The sequence below is a fragment of the Echinops telfairi genome, unplaced genomic scaffold (assembly GCF_000313985.2).
Source record: "Echinops telfairi isolate 266 unplaced genomic scaffold, ASM31398v2 ScPeMD7_7405;HRSCAF=8443, whole genome shotgun sequence".
In the NCBI taxonomy this organism is placed as follows: Eukaryota; Metazoa; Chordata; class Mammalia; order Afrosoricida; family Tenrecidae; genus Echinops; species Echinops telfairi.
Window position 1 is genome coordinate 6,052,128 of NW_022111305.1, and position 10,482 is coordinate 6,062,609.

At 39.8% G+C, this 10,482-nt stretch overlaps 1 non-coding gene and 1 pseudogene across 1 annotated transcript; both read left to right on the top strand.

Moving 5' to 3' along the window:
* The first annotated feature begins 2,730 nt into the window (after positions 1-2,730).
* Positions 2,731-2,792, top strand: LOC115871795. The gene has a single exon (XR_004047484.1). It is a non-coding gene; the product is annotated as a U7 small nuclear RNA (small nuclear RNA).
* A 107-nt stretch (positions 2,793-2,899) lies between these two features.
* Positions 2,900-3,258, top strand: LOC115871789 (annotated as a pseudogene).
* Positions 3,259-10,482: the final 7,224 nt, after the last annotated feature.

The window sequence follows — 10,482 nt, forward strand, 5'->3', positions numbered from 1 at the left end:
TTCATTGTTGCCTTCCAAATTTTTCTTTGAAACACATTTACTCAGAACAGAAGAAAATTACTACAAACATTAAAATCACCAGAGAGTCCATTTTCAATCTGAGGATGGTAGACATAAATTATATTTTCAAGGTGCTTTGCATAAAGACATTGGAAATAATAGATTTATCTTATCTAAGAGGACCTACGCACTCAAGGGCCTGTTGATTTGCGTAAGATCATTCTAAGAAGGAAACGTGTTCATCACCCTAGTGGTCAAGTTAACCGGGTGAATATAATACTTTGTCCTACAAACGGAATGCCTTGACTCACACGCCAGATCACACATTACTGTTGTTTTTAAACGGGAACCTATCCTTCAGAAATCATGCTACATGTTTCTAAAGTGAAATACTATTGTGTTGTGCACTTTCATTAGCAACATTTGGAAAGTCTTGTACGGAATATGTATACTATATATTTATGTATTATATAAATTATGCATGTGATTTCATTTTTATTTAAAGGGACATTTGATGCCTTGATTCAAATGTAGAACTGTTCCTTTCGCCACTCCATTCATTTCAGACGTTCCTTAAAACTGACACTAAAAATAAATTGGTGTGTGTGTCTGTATGTGTGTGTATAATCATGTTTCTATGAGGTTAAGTTCTATTTCTTAATCACTCCGTAAAATGAAAGGCAGCATATGGGAGAGACAGTATTAAACTAGCTGGTGGCTGTACTCAAGGCTCTGAGACTGCTGAAATTAAATGATGCTTCTTACTTTTCCCCCTTTCTCACATCATCAAATTGGAAACTTCACGCAATCACTTCATGAAGCCCGTAGAACTTTATTTGTGATAGTGCTTAGTGTAACAACGAAGAAACTCGTGTGTCCTTTCGTCTTTCTTTCCCTTGCTTACAAAGAATCTCATCATTTGTACGAGACCTCTTTTTCTACCACGTATTCATTAATGGCCAGACTTCACGTCTACAGTATGAAATGTGACTTAGTTGTCCGTAAGTGGAGTTCATAATTTTGTGATCAACATAAAGTTGGCAAAGAAGTACATATTTTAAAAATTTACATTTCCTGAGACATTGTTTTAAGTTGTAGGTTCAACATACAACTTCCTTCAAGGAAATGGTGCTTGCCTTTTCTCCCTATTGCTACTGCAGAGCCCTGGTGGCACTGTGCATTAAGCATTAGGATGCTAACAGAAGATCGGTGGTTTAAATGCCACAGCTCCTTCATAGGAAAACGATGAAACCGCTTCTGTAAAGATTTACAGCATCAGAAACCGTCTGTAGTAGCTCTGTTTCATCATATAGGTTCACTGTGAGTCAGATGCACCTGAATAATAACAACTGTTTCCTGGTTTTTGTTTCATTTCACTGGTTTGTCTTTCTTTTCTTGTTGTTGTTTTGTAATCGATACTCTGAGGACACTCTGGTGGCACGTTGGCTTATTAGAAGCACTGTGTTCCAAACCCACAATTAGTCCACCTGAGAAAGGTGTGGCACTCTGCTCTGCAAAGACAGAAAGCCTAGAAACCCGGCCAAGTAGCTGTTCTTAGTCCTACAGGGTTGCTGTGAGTCAACATTGACTTTGATAGCAATGGAAAAATGTATTGCTGCTCTAAGCTTGCATTTCCTTAGGGGGAGGGGACATGTACAAAACAGGAGAAGCTGGGTAACATGTGATTTGCTTTCTATGGCAATTGAAGGTACTTTATAACGATAATGACCATAGTGATTTTCATGAATATTTTTTTAATTATTAAAGAACATACCTGATGCAGCATTCTGTATAAGTATTAGCCAATGTTAGGTTTCAAAGTCAAACATCGTCATAAATGTGCAGTACTTAAGCTGAAGCTTCAACTGATGTACGGTAAGCAATGTATCCGTTGTGCAGTTGGGCATGCCCTCTTCACTTCTCCGAGTCTTCGCTTAAAAAAAAAAAAAAGAAGAAGATAACAAAGCCTGCATTAAAAGGCCTTTGCTAGGGAGAAACATAGTACTACATAAGAGGGCTTTCTAGTCTGCTATTCATCTCCTCAATGCTGGCTTGAATCATGTACTTTGTTTGCTAGTGCACACAATGAAACTGGTTGGGCAATCCAGAGTGCTTATGCTGAATAAAATGTTTTTGATTTTTCCACTTCACTCACAACCCATATCAGATTCAGTGCCAAGTTTTATCGGCTCCAAGTACACTTGATTTTATCCTTTTTCTATCTTTACTGCCACTCCTCTGCCCATCACCATTGCAATCCAAGCCTTCTTTCTTACATGGATTGTTCCAATAAGGCCTATCAATAATCTTTCCATAGGCACTCATTGTTCCTTCAGAAACCTATTTTCTACTAAGAAAGTAATCTCAAAATAGAAATCAGAACTTTTCAGTCCCCATTTAAATCTTTTCATTTGAGTTTCATTGTTTTTAGAATAAAACCTGAGCTATAGTGGTGACTCCTGCTTTCCTAGCCAGTATTGTCTCAGGTGCCATTTCCCTCCTTTAATATATTCTGCTTATATTGTATGCATGTGCTGGGGAGGAGTGGTGGTAAATGAAAATAGGTTGCAAAGGAATGATACGGTTCCCAGTTTTAAGAAAGAATAGTATCTGGGGTCGTAAAGGCTTGTCATCAAGCAAGCAGCCATTAAAGTGAGGTGTCAAATCCACATGGACAAGTCATCCTAGCCTCTGTGATCCAAGGATTGCAAATAATCAAACCCAATCTAGTAGTGTTACAGCTCTTTTAGAACTTGTCTAGCAGGTTTTCTGGTTTTTCCCGGAAACCCCACACACACACCAGTAAAACATAAACCACTCTCTGGAGGTGGCTCGTCCCCACGGCTTGACTGCATGTGCCCTTTCTCTAGCCCTATATGGCACCGCTTTGCCACAGCCCATGACATTGAGCATCGGACAGGCCGAGGTGGTCCTGGCGGAAATCATCCAGGCACTCCTGGACCCAGAGAACGCTGTGCGCATGGACAGCATAGGACATAGGACAAGCATAGGACAATGGTGCAATGACACGAGCAAGATGCTGCAACTCGTTCTGCCCGTGGCCAGGTAGATCCAGCAGTAGGTCATCAAAGCCTATGGCTTCAGCAGTGACGGGGAAGTTGTCCTGATGTATGCCTGCTTGGTCAAGTCCTATGAAGCCCAGGACCCTGAGATTGCCAGCTGAAGGCCCTGCTCCTGCCAACCATAGCATTGCTGCCCCATGGGCCTGCTCCAGGGGGCAGCGATGCTCCTACCTGAGGGGCTTTGCCCTCCCCTGCGGCCTGGGGCCACGTTGGGGAGGGAAAGACCATGTTGTTCCCAGAAGATAATAAATGGGCCTGTGACTCGGCAAAAAAAAAGAATCCAATCTAAAGGGTGGAATAGTATCAGAACTTAAATTGTGAACACCTTGCTTGAAGAGAGCTGTGGACAGTGGAAGCCCAAAATTCGTTTCCAGTGTCCACATGTGGATTACACCTCCATAGAAACCCCTCTGACCATAATCAAGGGATGTGAGTATCTTTGTTATCCAACAGAAAGCATTGGATAGTCGATATGGTAGATATCGTTAGGTTCAAATGTAACATCTTACCATTTGATCTTCCTTTTGACCCATTTTAAAGTAGTTTCAGTATAAAAAGAGAATCGGAAATACACATGGATTAAGGCAGTGCATCCCCTCTGACCATTGACCAGGGATGCGAATACCTTGGTGTCAGGCAGCGTGCTGCAAAGTGGATTATTTCAGATGCAGTTAGACTAAATGGGATGCCTTATCTTTGATCTCCCTTTCATTCATTTAAAATGTGTTAGTTTTTAAGTATTTCCTGGTTTCTTTTCCACTGAGGTTTTCCTTCGGTCTTGTTGCTGTTGCTATTATTCTTCGATATATGAAATCCCGGATAGGAAATCCCCAGAGCCAGGAACTGGGTGAATGGCTTTTGGGGCGTATGGCATGGAGGTTGGGGAAAGAGAGAGCTGACAACAATGAGTAAAAGAAAGAAGAAAGTGCTCTAAATTGAGTGTGGCAATCGTAGAACTCTTCTTCATATGACTGAACTATGGAGTTGTATGATATATGAATTATATGCCAATAAAACTGGTAAAATAAAGAAGAAAAGGAAATAGGACATTTGAAGTTATTACCAGTCAATATGAGACTGTTTAGGTGTAGAGTGGGTCTTAGTCCTACATGACTTGTGTACTTATTTTTAAAAAGTGAGGATACTCAGAGACAGCTCCACAGGGGAAGATGGTCCTATGAACATTTATCTACAAAGCGCTCAAACTTGCAAACAGTAGTCTATAATTTGTTTTTCCTTAACATACATTATATGTAAAAGATATCTGTGATTTAAAAATGTTTTTATTTGTCTAACTTGTCAATATTTTATTGTATTTCACTGTAAAATTAGACCATCTCACAAACTGAAAGAAAATCGCTGGTCTAAGCTTTTACTTTTATATATGAGTAAACCTTTCTCTAGTAATACTACACAACTTGCCTTCACCATAGATAAGAAGTTTCACATATCTGTTTTTTCTGGAACTCTTGCCAGAAAAACTGATCTTTTTAATGTACCACTAAGTTTTTAATGGTGATTACTGCATTTTCCTAGTCATGCACAGCACTGAAAGATTTCCATCAGCCTGCCAACTAAATCTTATGCTCAAGGGAAGTGATTTCCAAACAGAATCTAAATTAGAATCTCACAAGAAGGTAGTCACAATAAATGAATGTAAATTTCCTTCTAAGTCTGAACTACAACATGCCTGGTTTAGACTTACGTAAATACTACTATGCACATTTCTTGAAACAGTCAATGTATGGATCTGTAAAATAATAGATAAAATTTGGATATTTGGCACACAGGCCCAAATGACAGTTTTCCTGCAGGCGGTTTAAATGCCCTGCTAGATGCTCCTAGGAAGCAGTCATAACAGACGGGCGCTATTTTCAGGAAGATGGCATTGTTGCTCTGCCAGTCATTAGAGTAAGAATTTGCTTTTTCTCAACTAAAAGCCAGAAATGTGAAACGAAAAGTAAAGAAGCATATGAACAAAGTTCAAGGAAAACTTACATCATCCTTTAACTCCATTTTTCCATGAAACTTTTGCCGTGCCCCTGGAGGCAGCTTTGAAGAGGGTGCACAATGAGCCCCATCTCCTGGCACTCTAACTTGTGCAGATCCATGCCAGTTGGCATCCAGCTGACTGTCCCCTTTGGTGACCTCATGTCTGCCCCACTGGGACTGAGCTCCACAAGGTGTGGATGGCTGGTGTTCTGTTTAGAAGTAGACTGTGAGGCTTTTCTTCAAGGTCTCCTCTGGGAGGACTCAAACCTCTGACCTTTCCGTTAGTACCTAAGTGTATTCACCATTTACAACATTCAGGGACTCCCTTTGACTGTAAGCTGAATTTATGATTCAGTTTTAATGACTTGGATATAATAAGTATAATGCGATGTCGCTTCCAGTTTAGGTTTCAAAAAGACTGTGGTTTCCATCTTGGGGGTTCCCCTGTTCCCACTCTCTCTTTCTCTCAGATCAACTGCGGCCACCTGGAGAAATTACTCAGGCAGCCTCTGGGGAGGGCCAATATGGTGAAGAACTGAAGTTGGCTAGGAACCGTGTGAGTGAGCTGAGAAGAGAGTTGTTGTAGAGATACAGACCAGCCCTGTCCTGCCTGCAGCCCTGACTCTGAGAAACATCACGAGAGACTGAGCCAGTCACCCAGCTAATCCTGCAGTGAGAGGTCTAACAGGCCAAAGAGCAAATAAGGTAAGAACAGTTGGTTGTGTTAAGCCTCTAAGTTCTGGGATAATTTGTTACAGAGGACTGCGTAACTATTATAATAGAGTGGAATAGAAAAAGCAAAAGACGAAAACCCAAGAGTATCACCGTTATTTTCTTTTCCATTCCCAAACAGATTACTTTTGGGAAATAGCTTCTAGCTAAAGGTTAAAATAAATCTTAGTTTTCCTCTGAAAGACTTTCTTGTGTTTGCGTCCCCAAAGAGCATTTCAATATTTCCATGAGCTTTAAGGCCACATTAACTTTCATGTATGTTTTAAATAACAAAATGACTCCAAAAAAAACACATTTAAATTTTTTAAATTATTTACTTCTAAAACCACCTGGGATAAGAGAAGAGAAATTGTTTGCCAGTTTAATTCCTTGAAGTAACACGCCACTAATCAGGCTTCTCGCTCTGCAGTTAGACGGAGACTGTTAGTGAGGGATTGCACTTCAGGATGCTGCAGGACAACATCACTCGCCCCTGGTTTCACACTATGAGGGGCTCCCATAAGAAATCTAATGAGAGAAACATCAAGCCCTGCGTAGTAATTTCAGGAGAAACCAGGCATGGCTCTTTGAATAGGGCTGTATAGGAAGTGACATGTGACATTGGTGACTGCTATACAGGTGGTTCGCCCTCCCATCTTTGGAACATTTATGCGACTGTGATGCCTTCTGTTTTAGTCCACAAGAGAGCATATTAGAACCGCAGCCCTATCTGCGTGGAGACATTGCTGCAGCTGTTGCAACAATGACATTTTGCTAAATAACAATCTCTGAAAAATCCCTAAGAAGCTTTATCACTCTTAAGCTGTCCTGTTGACTTGTTCGTGTTTTGCTGCCAAAGAAGATAGCCTATATTTGCACTTAGAGTTCACAGTAGCTTCGATTTTAAAAATTTGTGTACTTTTTTCCTCAGTGGAAATGAAGTCGAATATTTTACATACATGCAAGCCATATATGTATGCAGCTAAATTCTACTCCACTGTGAAAAGTACTGTATGTTCAGTTTGCTAATGAGATTGAAGCAAGGAATGTGACCACGTGAAATCTTTTCTGGGAAGTTGACATCTTGTCCAATTTAAAAAATATATATATATTTACCTGAAATTCAAGGGTAATCTGAGTATAGATTCATTGGAACTCTAAACATGACTTATACTTTTTTAAAACGCCTTCAGATTTCATAAGAAAACCGTTGTAAGAAAATTTATCACACTTTGTCTACCTAATGCAAATAGTAGTATTCCCCTTTCTTTCACATATTCTTTCTTAAATATATATATATATATATTTATATACACCTACATATTTCCAGGGTACTGAATTGTATTGTGCTTCATCTATCTAAGAAAGCTATTTTGATATTGGGCTTTAAAAGAGTGAGTCATTGGAATAATATCATTGTCTGAAGAGAAACATTTAATCACCCACTGAAGTTTAACTGCACAGTCTTTAAAACTGATTCATTATGCTTGGTTGAAAATCTATAGCTGAGGTTACAACTATTGTTTATTATTTTCCTCCCTAATTGAGTACTCAAGGTGCATGTTAAAATTGATCTTTAAAAGACCAATGGTTTTCTGGATAGAAGTTAACCACAACTTCCACACTGAATTGAGAAAATCAAATCAAGTTTCTCAAATATCTGAGAGCAAAATACCTTCCGTTCTTTAGGTACACACACACACACACACACACACACACACACACACATCTGGGGCATAACTTCTGTAATCAGGTTTAAATCTTACACTCTGCTGCCTCATGGCGAGGACTCCAAAGCAGTGAATTGTGTTGATAGGTCTCTAAGAGACCAATTGAAGCAATTCAGTTCAAATGTATGATAGAATTCAATCCATGTACCTTGCTGCATTTCATCTTAGCGTAATCAAGAGGCCTGCAAAATAAGCCTGGTGGCATTTCATCGTGGATATAATTATAGATGAAATAAACACATGGGAAGAGAATGAAGATATCCTGAGAGAGAATTTTACTTTCATTAGTCTATCTCTCCACTTCACCTTCCTGTGGAGGAGCCAGGTGGAGATTCACACCAGTGCGGAGATGCTTAAAACAGCACGGAATCCATAGGACTTTTCATCACCTGCCCTGTGATCGTCCTGTGTTCCACATCACTGTGAGCGGCTGCGTGGGTCTCAAGAAGACTTTATAGACTAGTATCTGACATATGGGCTAATATTGGACGGATGGACTTGATCTGGACTGAGCTGGGATTTTTTCTCAAAATATAACTGCTATTTGTTATAAAGTTCTCTCTTACTCACACATGATTGTCTCTCGATTTGTTTCTCTAGTCAACATGGACTAACACATTGCGCTTAACACTGTTACAAAATTCAGCATCACCCATGACTTTGTCTCCGATTCAACTAGATCCCTCGCTGGAGAGAGACAGTAAAACAAAACACAAACATGGACTTTAAATTCCAAACCGTCTCAATCCTCCCACCTTTCAAACTACAGGAAGTCTGAAGTCTGTCCTATGAAGGTTCCTTCCTAAGAAATGTCAACATATTATCAAGCAATGGGCACAAGTGTTCTCGCAGTCACTTTAGCTCACCTTCTTTGGAACTGCTGTAGAAGTCCGCCGACACCCTACTCCCCTAAAACAAACCAAAAAAGCCTAGGATCAGTGAGCACTCCATCCAAGCCACAGTCAGGTTCCTTCCGCAGCTCTTAATGTCTCACTAATCATTCCCCAACCAACAAGGTAAGCACAGACTTACCTTCCTCACTGCTCTGTAGGTGACAATCTGGTAAGTAAGCATAAGTAAGCTCTTGCTTGTTTGTGGAACGGTTTACTACAGATTAGTCAGTAGACAAACACATCTAGACTCGTGTTTCCCTTGCGTACTGGGCCTCCTTTCCTGTCTGAGATAGTAAATTGTCAAAGATGCTTTGATTCTGTAGGAAGGTGATGAGGCGATGTGGGGCTGGGAGAGAGACGCCAGCCAGACCTGGAAGTAAAATATTTGATATGATGAAATGCGAACTGTTTTTTAATAAATTAGTAATAAACACAACTAAGCTCAGTATTTACCATGCTTCTTGGCCGGTCTGTCCTGGTTATACTTATAACCACAAAATTCATGTAATAAGGGAAACACAAATGCCTGTGGCACACTGGTCATATTTCTTATAAGTCATATTTCAATTAGTCAATAGTCATAAGTCAAATTATAAGTCATATTTCTTCCCAGAGGCTCCCTGCTTTAAAGCCGCAGCCTTAAATCTCACAATTCCTAGATTTTAGGGGGCCTGGATTGGACGTTCCTTCTATTTACTCACTCTGGGCACATTGTCAGGGAGGATGTTCCCAGGATCCTCCTTATGAGAAGGCTACGCCCACTGGGAGACACCATTGGGCGGTGACCTGAATGAGAGGCCAAACTGCCAGGACCTTGGCTGAAATCTACCTGCTCTCTAAGGATCAGGAAAGTCATCTATGGGAATTGGGGCCATGGGTTGTTCTTTTTGAAGTGTTAGTTTGACTCATGTTTTTGCCACAATAAGAAATACATTGACACATGAATTATATAATGTCGATTCACTGTGAAACGGCCTTTGAAAATGACACAGCTTTTTTGAGAAGAGCAAAGGTTTCCAGAAAATGCCGCTAATTTGTTCTATTTCCATACATACAGTGATGGTTGCTAAAAGGTGGTAAAACAAAAAAAAAAATTAAGTAGAACATTTCTGTCAGAAAGCTGTGAAATTAGTATTTTTATCATGAAAATATAACTTTGCTTAAGATTTATCTTGGTCAACCTTCTCTTCAACCTGACCAATGCAATTTAACAACGTCTTTATATATCATTTATTTCCAGCAATACACAGAGAGAGATCTTGTTTAAAGTTAGGGTTCTTGTTTGAAATAACAAGATTATTGAGGAAGGTGCTGTTGTTTGTTCTGGCTTTGGTTTATTAGATATTTTTATATGACATGCTTTTTATTTCTATAAATGATATCTAAGGGCCTGGGTAGCATAGTGGTTATACATTGGGCTGAGACCCATGTAGTCAGCACTTGGAAACGACCAACTGCTCTTCAGGGCAAACATGGCTCTTTTGGTTCCTATGAAGCTACAGACGGGGAAACTCAAAGGGGGCAGTTCTACTCTGTACTATAGGGTCATTCTTAATTGGTATTGACTCAGTGGCAGTGAAAGATATGATATAGAAGCGTGTGTTGAAGGCATTGAGGGAAAACAAGTTTCTAGGAAATGATAATGCCAATTCAAATATTTCAATGCACCAACACAGTGCTGAAGGTGCTCACACAGCTGATGTTAAGACATTTGGAGGAAAGCTGCCAGAACAACCGCCTGTAAAAGGTTCATATCTCTCCCATCCCAAAGAACGATGACCCACCTGAAGGCAGAAATTATTGAAAGAAACAAAACAAAAAGCCCTCGTTAATATCACGTGAAAGTAAATTTGTGCTACAAGTCATTTAAAAATACATCTGAGGGGAAATACAGAGAGGTGAACAATGGGTTAACAATATAGTGGGGCCAGAGGAATAAAAGGAAAAGAAGGAAGGAAAAAATGTTCATATGCAAACATATGTGTACTTGTTTATATATGCATTTGTATCCAACTGAAACAAGGAAGCTGACAGATTTTGGGCCTCTACTTAAATCTCACCTCAGGACAAAAA